The sequence below is a fragment of the Eriocheir sinensis genome, chromosome 26 (genome assembly GCF_024679095.1).
Source record: "Eriocheir sinensis breed Jianghai 21 chromosome 26, ASM2467909v1, whole genome shotgun sequence".
Lineage (NCBI taxonomy): Eukaryota > Metazoa > Arthropoda > Malacostraca > Decapoda > Varunidae > Eriocheir > Eriocheir sinensis.
The window spans coordinates 17,816,608-17,827,185 of record NC_066534.1 but is presented as its reverse complement, the minus strand read 5'-3'; the positions used below and the strand labels follow the sequence as shown (position 1 = coordinate 17,827,185).

The 10,578-nt window shown below is 47.3% G+C and overlaps 1 long non-coding RNA gene across 1 annotated transcript in view; it reads left to right on the top strand.

The window, feature by feature from the left end:
* Window positions 1-479: 479 nt before the first annotated feature.
* LOC127003849 (uncharacterized) overlaps window positions 480-10,578 on the top strand; it is a 106,252-nt gene continuing 96,153 nt past the window's right edge. The window contains exon 1 of the long non-coding RNA XR_007757442.1: window positions 480-804. This is a non-coding gene — a long non-coding RNA (uncharacterized LOC127003849). The remainder of the gene's footprint in view (window positions 805-10,578) is intronic.

Sequence of the window (10,578 nt, the reverse complement as noted above, 5' to 3'; positions counted from 1 at the left end):
TGTTTGAAAAGCCTCTCTTAGATGTTGCTGGGATTTCCATGAACTGTTTTGTGATGCTCGTGATATTTTTACACGACTTCATCATCTTGAACGGGAAAATCACCCATGAAAACCCGGTTGGTCTTCTTTGTGGCCATGGGATCTAGTAGTTGGACCCCGATACGTTAAAGAATGAACCAATGATCGTCGCCTGAGTTCTAGTAGTCACTGCCTCCATCTCTTAGACACGACTCAGCCACGATCCCAAAAAGTTGAGCCTCCAGTACATGCGAGTGTGTTCATAATTGTCCATCACCACCTGTAATAATGGCGCTTCAGGTGTTGGCTTGTGGGTGGTATAGACGTGTGTGTGTGTGTTGACAAGGGTGACTGACCGATGAAGTGCATGTTATTATGTGTTGCAGTTAATATTTGAAAGCACATACACACACACACACACACACACACACACACACACACCTTTGCAGACAGATGTTTTGTGCATCATGAGAGGCGGGCGGGCAGGTGTGGCGCCAGAATAAGCGTCTACACATGCACAGGTTGTAACAAGGAGGGGACAGAGAACAGGTGTGTCGCTCATTTGCATGTCTCGTCCCCAGGTGAGTGTGTGTCGCAGCCTTGCCCTGCCCGGCGGGTGGCCACAAGGCTGCAGGGTGCCGCGTCGGGTTCATCAGCCCCCGGGCATCAGGTGGGCGGCCCCGAAGGGTTCACACCTGCAAGAAGTGCTGGCCCATTAATATTCCCGTCAAGCATCAGGTCCAGCGGGTGACAGGACGTTGAGTGACGAATCCAGGCGCTGCTGAGGTAACTGTTAACTGTTCTTGTTGGTTAGAAGAAAGGAAGGCAAGTTATTTTTTCTTATCCACGTCTTTTCATCGAGGACGTTTTTTTTTTTTACAACAAAGGAGACAGCTCAAGGGCACAACAAAAGAAAAAAAAAAGAAAAAAAAGCCCGCTACTCGCTGCTCCTAAAAAGAATCCAAAGAGGTGGCCAAAGAGGGGTCAATTTCGGGAGGAGAGATGTCCTGATCCCCTCCTTGTTTGCGTATCATTTGTTCCCCTTGATGCCTATTCATGGATCTCAATGACAAAAAAATAAAATAGTAACCAACAGTAGCAAAGTGAAATTGGTATGTTTAATGGATGAAATGGCAGTGACCAGAAATATTAGTCCCTCATCGAAGTTCATTGCCACAGCTGTTTATTTATCCCCTTCCGCATTGTTCAATAGCACTCGCCTGATACGTTTGGAGTAAATACACTTTTTGACCAAGATAAAAGTTGCAGAAAAAAAAAAATTCCTGCATTTGTATTAGTTTTCTTTCTAATTCGTATTTTTAGGAGCGTATTCATGGTTTTTGCCTGCATGTGTCTGTCTGTGCATGTATATATTGTTGCTGCTTTTTCATACTTCACTCTGGGCTCCTTTCTATTCCGTCCTATTATCCAAAGCAAAGTCACCAGCCAGACCCTTAGATGGCCAAGAAGCAGCTACTTTCATGCTTATCTGTCCATCCTGTAATGTTTCCTCGTGAATCACAAAGCTTATCAACGACAGTATTTCCCCATGACACAAGGCGACGAGTTGTGTCACTTGGGTGGAGCCGAGAAACCCAAGGGAAGGGAGACAATGGGTCGGTGTGGAGGAGTTAATGAGGAGAGCTAGAAGTGTGAGAGGACTGCGGAGGATGTAATAAGGCTGGAAAAGGCGTGGGGAAGGTATGTTAACACTGGGGAAGATGTGAGAGGGCCGGGAAAGAGGTGGGAGATCCAAGTAAGATTTGAGAATGCTGCGGAAGGTGCGGGAGAGATGTGGAAGCCGTAGTAGCGCTTGGAGAATGTGGAAGGGTTGGGGACGATGTGGAGAGATGGAGGAAGGTGTGAAGAGCTCGTACTTGGTTTGTGCCTCAGGTGGACTTCTCTATCGTAATGTATATCTTCGGGCACGTTAGGTTAGGTTAGGTTGGTAAGGATGGACGAGGCAGAAAAAGAAAAAAAATCTTCTGCACCACACATTTTTTATATTTTTACCGGAGACTGACCGAGATAAAAGATAACAGATAAAACGTCAACCACATGCTGTTAACTGAAAAATAAATAACGGAGATGTCAAACAGCTGTCACACTATTTAAGTTTCCTGAGGTGGTGTTGCTTGCTGTGTAGTTTAAGGATTTTTTGTTGCTGTCTTCTACGTGTTTCTCTCATCGTTGTGACTGGCTGGGCGGGTGGTATGGCGTCCCTTTTGTCACCTCTGCACCTCCTCATTCCCTTCTTGACGTGTGGCGATGATTTACTTCCTGGAGACACTTGTGTATGCTCGCTGGCAATCAATGTAACTGTGGAGGAGGAATGAGTGAGTGCCCCCTCGCTGGCCTGCCAGGTGACGTATTATAGTGGCGGGGGAAGAAGGAGGGGTAGGAGGAGGCAAAGGTAGGGGCGGACTTCCCAGAGATATATGTGTTTTTATCATTAATTCTTCAGTTGTCTTTGTTTTGAACGGCCCCACGGGATGATGCGTCCATTTGAACCCTTCCATTGTTGGCCTTTGTGCGCGGCTTTGGTTCTAAGCGATGCACGGCGGTGAGTAATGAACGCTGGCTTCGTTGCTCCCCGCCGAGGTCAATGGACAGTGGGAGGGTGACTCGTGCCTCTGCGTGCCGGGTCAAACAACGTCGCCATAGCTGGTGCTCCCTCGACACTTGCTCTCTGCCGCAGCCACGACGTTCACCTTGTTGCTGGAGTGTTCCTTAGGGAGTGTTTTTATGGTGCTGTTCTGAGGAGGAAAAAAGAAAAGAACATGAAGAAAAGGTGAATAAGAACTAGAACAAGAAAGAGAACAAGGAGAAATAGAATAGGAAGATGAAGAAGAAGAAGAAGAAGAAGAAAAAGAAAAAAGAAGAGGAAGATGAAGATATAGAAGAGAAGAAAAAGAAGCGGAAGTAGATCAAGAACAAGAACAAGTATAATTAGAAGAAAAGGAAAAGGAAAAGAGGAAAAAGAAAACGAAGACGAAGTTTATTAGATATTAAAGTACTGATGGTTCCGACGATGACTTTAATGCACTTCAACAACACTCTTCGACACAGGAGCCTTCTATTCGGCACCGCAGGGAACATTATCGAGCTGATGTCAGGGCAGCTTATACATTAATAAACGAGACACTTGAGAGCCGCGGACCAGGCCATTTGTTCCTGACCCTTCACTCCTCTTACCCCCCTCACGATATATACTACAGTGGTGGCTACAGTGACGACAATGCTCATACCCCTTACAAGCCATGATTTAAATGCTCCTCATCCCTAGTAAAAGTACACAGGATGAAGGACGCTTTGCATTCAAGGGGAGAGTACCGAGACACCTCCCCACCCGAAATTGACCTCTCTCTTGGCCACTTCTGAAGTTTTTTTATAGGGGCAATGATTAGCGGTGTTTTTTCTCATTATTATCATCATTTTGCCCTTGAGCTGCTTCCTTTACTGTAAAAAAGAAAGAGGAGATAGCAGATTGTAATGAATACTGTGTCTCTTAGGATATACATTAGCGTCTCAGCATTAATTCACAGATACTACATAGACGGGTACAGGAGCGGCAATGATCATACCTCTTTTACAAGCCATAATTTAAATACTTCTCATCCTAAGTAAAGGGCCACAGGATATTACATAGACGGGTACAGGAAGGACAGTGATCATACCTCTTTTACAAGCCATAATTTAAATGCTTCTCGTCCTTAGTAACGGAACACAATATAGAGGAACGCTTTTTATTCAAGGAGACAACCGTTAAGGATCAGTAATTTGTGTTTTTAGGATATACATAAAGCGTCTCGTTATTACTTCATACGCTTAAAAGTAACTCTTCGTTCCATCAGGCATTCTCGGCCTCCGGTGACTCCCCAAGAAGAAATAAATAAATACGACGACTAAAAATACTAAACACCAATATTACGCCGCTTGATCATCTATGGACCAAGTGAATAAAGTGAAGCGTCTTGCAGATAAAATACTAAACACCAATATTACGCCGCTTGATCATCTATGGACCAAGTGAATAAAGTGAAGCGTCTTGCAGATGGTCATAATTTCACTTCGCTCATCGGCCCTAAAAATACTAAACACTAATATTACGCCGCGTGGGCATCTTTGGACCAAGTGAATAAAGTGAAGCGTCTTGCAGATAGTCATAATTTCACTTCGCTCAGCGGCCCTAAAAATACTAAACACTAATATTACGCTGCGTGATCATATTTGGACCAAGTGAATAAAGTGAAGCGTCTTGCCGATAGTCATAATTTCACTTCGCTCATCGACCCTTCGCCTCACCCCCCTCCCGCCCCGCCGCTGTCTTTACTGCCGCCAGCGTGTCACCCTTCACCAACGTTTCATCAACCCGCACCAGGACACCACTACAGGAGGGAAGCACGAGTCGCACACATTACAGAGGAGTTTGTGTTCACCTTTGTAATGCGATTTTTTTTATACATAACATCCTTCTAATTATACCTGTTATTGTTCTTGGTCTACTTTCGCTTCTTTTCTTCTTATTTGTCTCTTCTTCATCTTCTTTCTTTCTTTCACTTTGTTTAGCCTCAACGTTGTTATTAAAGGGATGTCGATCATTTCACGAACAGTGCGTCGGGCATTTTCACACGAAGGTAAACATCAGCAGCGTCAAAGCCTTCACAGCGGGTTTAGGGCTTTCTAGTTCTTTTACCGGCAGTCAAGAGAACAAACTGAAGACTGCTGTTACTATTACGCCACCGCCCGTTGTTGTTGTTGTTATGATAGCAGGCGATGTTATGTGAATAGTGGATTTACGCAAAACTCGTCCATTTTAATTCTATTTCAGCAGGCATAATATAGCGCTGGCAGATATTTATGCTACTCCTGCAAACATTATATATTGATTTTCGTGTCGCCACTCGCCTGTCCCTGCCTCCCCCCCGGTGCCCTGCAGAGTATGTGGGGTAAGGGGCGGGGGGGAGGGGGGGCGTTGCGGCATGACAGGGGGCCAGAAGGTGACCCTCGTCCGATTCCCAGTTTGGGTCCTCACATTTGTCACCTCCGAGCGACACTCACACCCAGGCTTTGTACTTCCGTATGACTCACCGCTGCTGCTGCTGTTGCTGCTGCTGCGTCTGCTTCTGCTGCTGTTGCTGTTGTTGTTGCTGCTGGTGCTGTGTGTGTGTGTGTGTGTGTGTGTGTGTTCCTATATATGAGGGTAAAAATGAACCCGTCAGTTCGGTGTAGCATTCAGGGCTGGAGTGTTGTCCTAATGTGTATAATCAATTAGTCACACGCCCCGCCGCCGCCATACGAATCGAGCGTCCCCTTTCTTCCCTCCCTTCCCACGCCTCGGGTGTGCCCCGCGGCGCCCCGCGACCCGCCGTACCCAGCGTAACGGAGGGTGGGTCCGCGACTCCGGGCGAGGGAGGCGACGTGCGTGGAACAGAGGAAGCTCGTAAAGCGTCCAATTGCCGCGTCCGAATCGCAATTGTTTTGCATAGAAAGCTCTACATGAACCTTAATTATACCACCTCCAGCAACACCAGACCCTCCCCTGCCCCGTCCCCGCCCCGCCACGCCTCGAGGGTCTGCTGGCCGGGCGTGGGCACAGGGGGGGCGGGGCGGCCGGCAGACCCATGCCCATTACTGCGGGCTCTTTCCGGTCTGCGCCTCGGAGAGAAAGGGAGTCGAGGAAACGCCTTTCATCTCGAGTTCGTTGTACAGTTGTGCCCTAAATAGAGACACAGGTAAAGAAAGGGTGATTAGTGAGCTTACCGCCCCGCCCGCCGTCCACGTGGCCGCCGATGACAGGCAGCTGTTGAGTGTGTTCGTGTAATTGCCATTCACGGGAGACCTTCGTAGCTAACCTCGGCGGACCATCGCGAGGGAGCAGGAGCACAGCGACCTTGGCCGGCAGGAAGAACCCAAGAGTGTGCGTGTAGCAGCTGGTGTGTGTGTGTGTGTGGGGGGGGGGGGGGGGGGGTGTGTGTGTGTGTGTGTGTGTGTGTGTGTGTGTGTAGGGTGAGCGTTACGGCGGCAGTACACGCCAATGTCACACACACACACACACACACACACACACACACACACAACAGCAAGCAACAGTAGCCGCTTTAACGAGTATGCCTCTTTGTTGGAGCTCACACACACATACCTTCGGCCTTGTGTAAGTCTTCAAGAACGTGTGAAAGCCCGGGCATAACAGGAGGACAGAGGGAGCCTTGTGTTGGGCTCCCCCGTGCTGCATACGTGGCCGCGATCACATGCCACATTAGTAAGGTTAAAGGTGGGCGAGAGAGAGACACCGAGACACCAGATAGAACTCAGAGGAAGTCTTGAACGCTTCCCCAAGACAAGGACATTTACTCCTCGACGATCTCCCTCTCAGTCGCGATCACAAGCCACACTTCTAAGGTTAAAAGTGGGGAAGATTCAGCCTCCGAGACACTAGATAGAACTCAGAGGAAGACCGAGGGTAGAATTCTCCCTCCCCACAGAGAAGGACATTTTTTGGGGCCGTATTTTTAAACATTCCGTCACCTACGTTCACCAATTTGACAAGGCTTTCCTAAGAGTTTGGGGCACTTCCAGGAGTAGTTTTATGATCCTGGTGGTAGTGTGACCCTTCTTCTGTGCCATGAACCTTAAAAAACATTCATGAAAACCCGATTGATGCCCTCTTTGACCTTTAGAAATAGTTGATGTGAGAAGCGATGGTGTCTTAAAATACGGCCCGATCATCTCCCTCGTCGGCTAGGTTAAAGGTGGGGGAGAGACAGGCACCGAGACGCCAGATAGAACTCAAGGGGAAGGCCTGGCCGAGGGTACGATTCTCCCTCCCCCAAAGACAAGGACATTTACCTCTCGACCATCTCCCTCATGAACATTTCTCCCTCGTCAGGTCGCTGGCCGGCCTGCCCCATGACTCACCAACACGTGACCAGCCAATGACTTGCCTCACCGTTGACATGTGACTCACGTTCGAGGCATAGCTCAGGCGACTCTTCTCCATGGACGTGACTCATCCTGCCTGCCTGGGTCCAGCTGCCACGTATACCCAAGGCAGCGGTGACTCACAAAGAGCTACTCACCGCGGCCTTACTTACGGATTCATCGCTGACGGACCGACTGTTTGACCACTGAATAAAAACCTTTTCGCCGCTGACTTAGCAACTGTTTCACCGTTGACTTACAAATTGTTTCACCGTCGACTTACAAACTGTTTCATTGCTAACTTACCAACTGTTTCACCGCAGACTTACAAACTTTCACCGCTGACTTACGACCTCTTCTCTTTAGAATCCTGATCAGCTCTGAATTATTTGTCAGGATCTGAATTTGGTCTGTATTCGCTCTGCGAGTTAGAACGCTTTGAGGCAAATCGGCAGGTTCTGTCCCTTTGGCGGTGGCCATTTTGATACTTATTTCTGCTATTTATCATATTTTTTTCTGGCCAGAGAGCCCCAAACAGTAGGTACTGATGGTTGATTAACATTAAGACAAAGACATGTGCTAAAAATCGCGAAAAATAGGTTAAAAAGTGGCTCCAAGCACCAACGCAAATCTATTCATGGGTCAGCCGCGGTGCAGCTGGATTGTGGGTGTCGTCTGCTGCAGTCCATCTCAGGAGGCAGATGCAGATCAGATCAGATCACATCACGAGAATTCAGACCTCAGTGGTAAATAGAGCACGGCTCATCGTACATAGAAGAGGTCTCTAAACTGTTTTACCGCAGCCTTACTAACGGAAAAGTCGCCGCTACCGCAGCGAACGCGTTCTTTGTACTCCTAAAGGCGTTTCCCCATTAAACCCTAACGAGGTAATTAGCCAGTCTTCTCCCGAGCAGTTGGTGTACCTGCCGCTGATGTCTAATTAAAGCGGCTCACCTTATAGTTCGGCGCGGCAATAAGCCAGTGTCCCGAGGTGAGCCGGGGCCGCCTCTCACCTGGGCCCGGCTGATTAAGACACGATCCTTCAGGTGTGACGGAGTGGAGAGGGAAGGGGGGAGAGGGAGGAGCTTTTTTTTTTTTTTAACACACCCACGAAGGAAGAAATAATGAACCGAGACGGGAGCGAGGACACGAGGGAAGAGGAAGTGAGGATTGCACGCATACCCTTTGGTTGTGTGTGTGTGTGTGTGTGTGTGTGTGTGTGTGTGTGTGTGTGTGTGTGTGTGTGTGTGTGTGTGTGTGTGTGTGTGTATTTGACAGGGATTGCTGTTAAAGTTTCCATTTGAGAGACAGACGAGTAACCGATGAGAGAGAGAGAGAGAGAGAGAGAGAGAGAGAGAGAGAGAGAGAGAGAGAGAGAGAGAGAGAGAGAGAGAGAGAGAGAAATAAGGGGTTACAGAACAGGAAGGAAGAAGGGAACAGGGGAGGTGGAAAGGAAGAAGAGGAGGAGGAGGAGGAGGAGGAGGAAGGACAAGTACTGGAGGTTATTGCTTGCTCATTGCACAGTCTGACTTTATTATTCCCTCTCTCTCTCTCTCTCTCTCTCTCTCTCTCTCTCTCTCTCTCTCTCTCTCTCTCTCTCATGGTGGCATTTATGAGGCTCTAAAAATTCAGTGACTGCAAGCATTTCGTATATATTTGAATCAGTCTTTTTAGTATTAAGTTTTATCAAGTATGACATCACACACACACACACACACACACACACACACACACACACACACACACAAAGACACCCCTGTCACCCAGTTTCCCATCGTCAAGGCCGGGGGTGGCTGGTTGCTTGGCTGGTTGGTGCCTCTGACTGCCTGCGCCTCAGGACTCGGTTTTGTCTCCTTTCCTCTTTCCTTTCCTCCCTCCCTAGTCCCTCCCTTCTTTCCTCTTGCTCTCCGCTGCGACGCTTCCTCCTCCTCTTCCTCTTGTTTGGTCGGAGTCTCTCTCTCTCTCTCTCTCTCTCTCTCTCTCTCTCTCTCTCTCTCTCTCTCTCTCTCTCTCTCTCTCTCTCTCTCTCTCTCTCTCTCTCTCACCCATTTTCTTTGTAAGTTCCTACCTTTCCCCTTCCCCTCCCTTCCCCCCCACACACACTCATGCCTCCAGCTGTTCTCTGTCTTTCTCTGTCTGGCTGTCTATGACTCTCTCTCTCTCTCTCTCTCTGGCAATGTTAAATTTTCGGTTATTATTTTCTTGTTCTCCTTCCTTCTCGTCCTCCTATTTTTTGTGCCTCTTTTCTTCATTATCATCATTATCATCATTTTTTTATTATTATCATCATTATCATTATTATTATCATTATTATTCCTCCTCATGCTCCTCTTTCCCCCTCCTCTTCATCCTGCTCTTTCTCTTTTTCTTTCCCCCTAACTCCTCCTCCTCCTCCTCCTTCTCGTCCCCCGAACTCCTCCTCCTGCTCCTCCCGTCCTCTTCTTCTTCCTCCGCTAATTGGGTAAACTTCATGCCGGGCACCAAGGAAGTAAGGTTATCACGGCTGGAGGGAGACGCGGCGCTGCATCACGGCGGCGGGAACACACACACTTGCTTGCCGGCTCGTCCGTCCCCTTGCGTGCGGCGGGAGATAGTGCAGCCCGCTCTCATTAAGGGGGGCGTCACATGGGGAGCCTCAGAGTAACAGGAAGTGATAGCAGAGTGTAAAGGGTTGTTGTATGTAGTCGTTGTAGCTTGTGTATTAATTGTTTAGTGAGTGTGTTAAGTGTTGGCTGCTTGGTTTTACGATTAAAAGGATTAGGTTAGAATAAATAGCGTGTCATTTTAGAGGCATTAGGTTACCAGTGAATGATAGCAGGGTGTAAAGAGATACTGTTGTCGTAGTGTCGTGTTTTAGATATTATTTGCTTAGTTTTGTGGATGAAATGATTGGTAAAAGAAGGATGTATGTGTCATTAAAAGCCTCAGAGTAACAGTAAATGATGTCACTATGAAAATAAATATTGTAGTCTTTATAGTTGTTACAGTATTTTTTTCCTCGGCTTACATGTGCCATACTCTTACTAACAGAGAAAGAACTATATTAAGTGTAGTCATTAATCCGAAAAAGTGGTTCTGGAAAGTTCGTATAGTGAGCGGGGTCTGGTGTACTGATGATATTGAAGCTGCTCTTAAAGGTAATGGATATTGTGACTGAGAGAGCTTGTATTTTGGGCGCAAGAAGCTGAAAGACACTGATCAGACTTACCTAAGTTTATAACAGAAAATAGATAAATTACGACTACTTCAAGTTAATTTTGTCGTAGTTCTGTTATGTGTCGAAATATTAATCACTAAATTTTATGATGGAAATGCTAGATAAGGGAACGTGATTTCAATTGATATGTCGGCACAGTACCTAAATAGCTTTGTATCTCTGTATGTCACTTAAATGTTTTATCACCGAGTTCCGAGATAGGAGATAAGCTGAGCGGTGTCATTTCAGAACAACCGGCTCTTTAATAACATTGATAAGGCACACAAAGAACAGAGTCTAATTTGACGGAGGGCGGAAGTAACGGCTTAAGGGAGTAATTGATAGAGGGAAGCAGAGTCCGCCCAAACACTGTTACTGCAAGACTTGAGTTGATGGAATGAAAGAAAGACACTCCAAACACTGTTACCACAAGACCCAAGCTG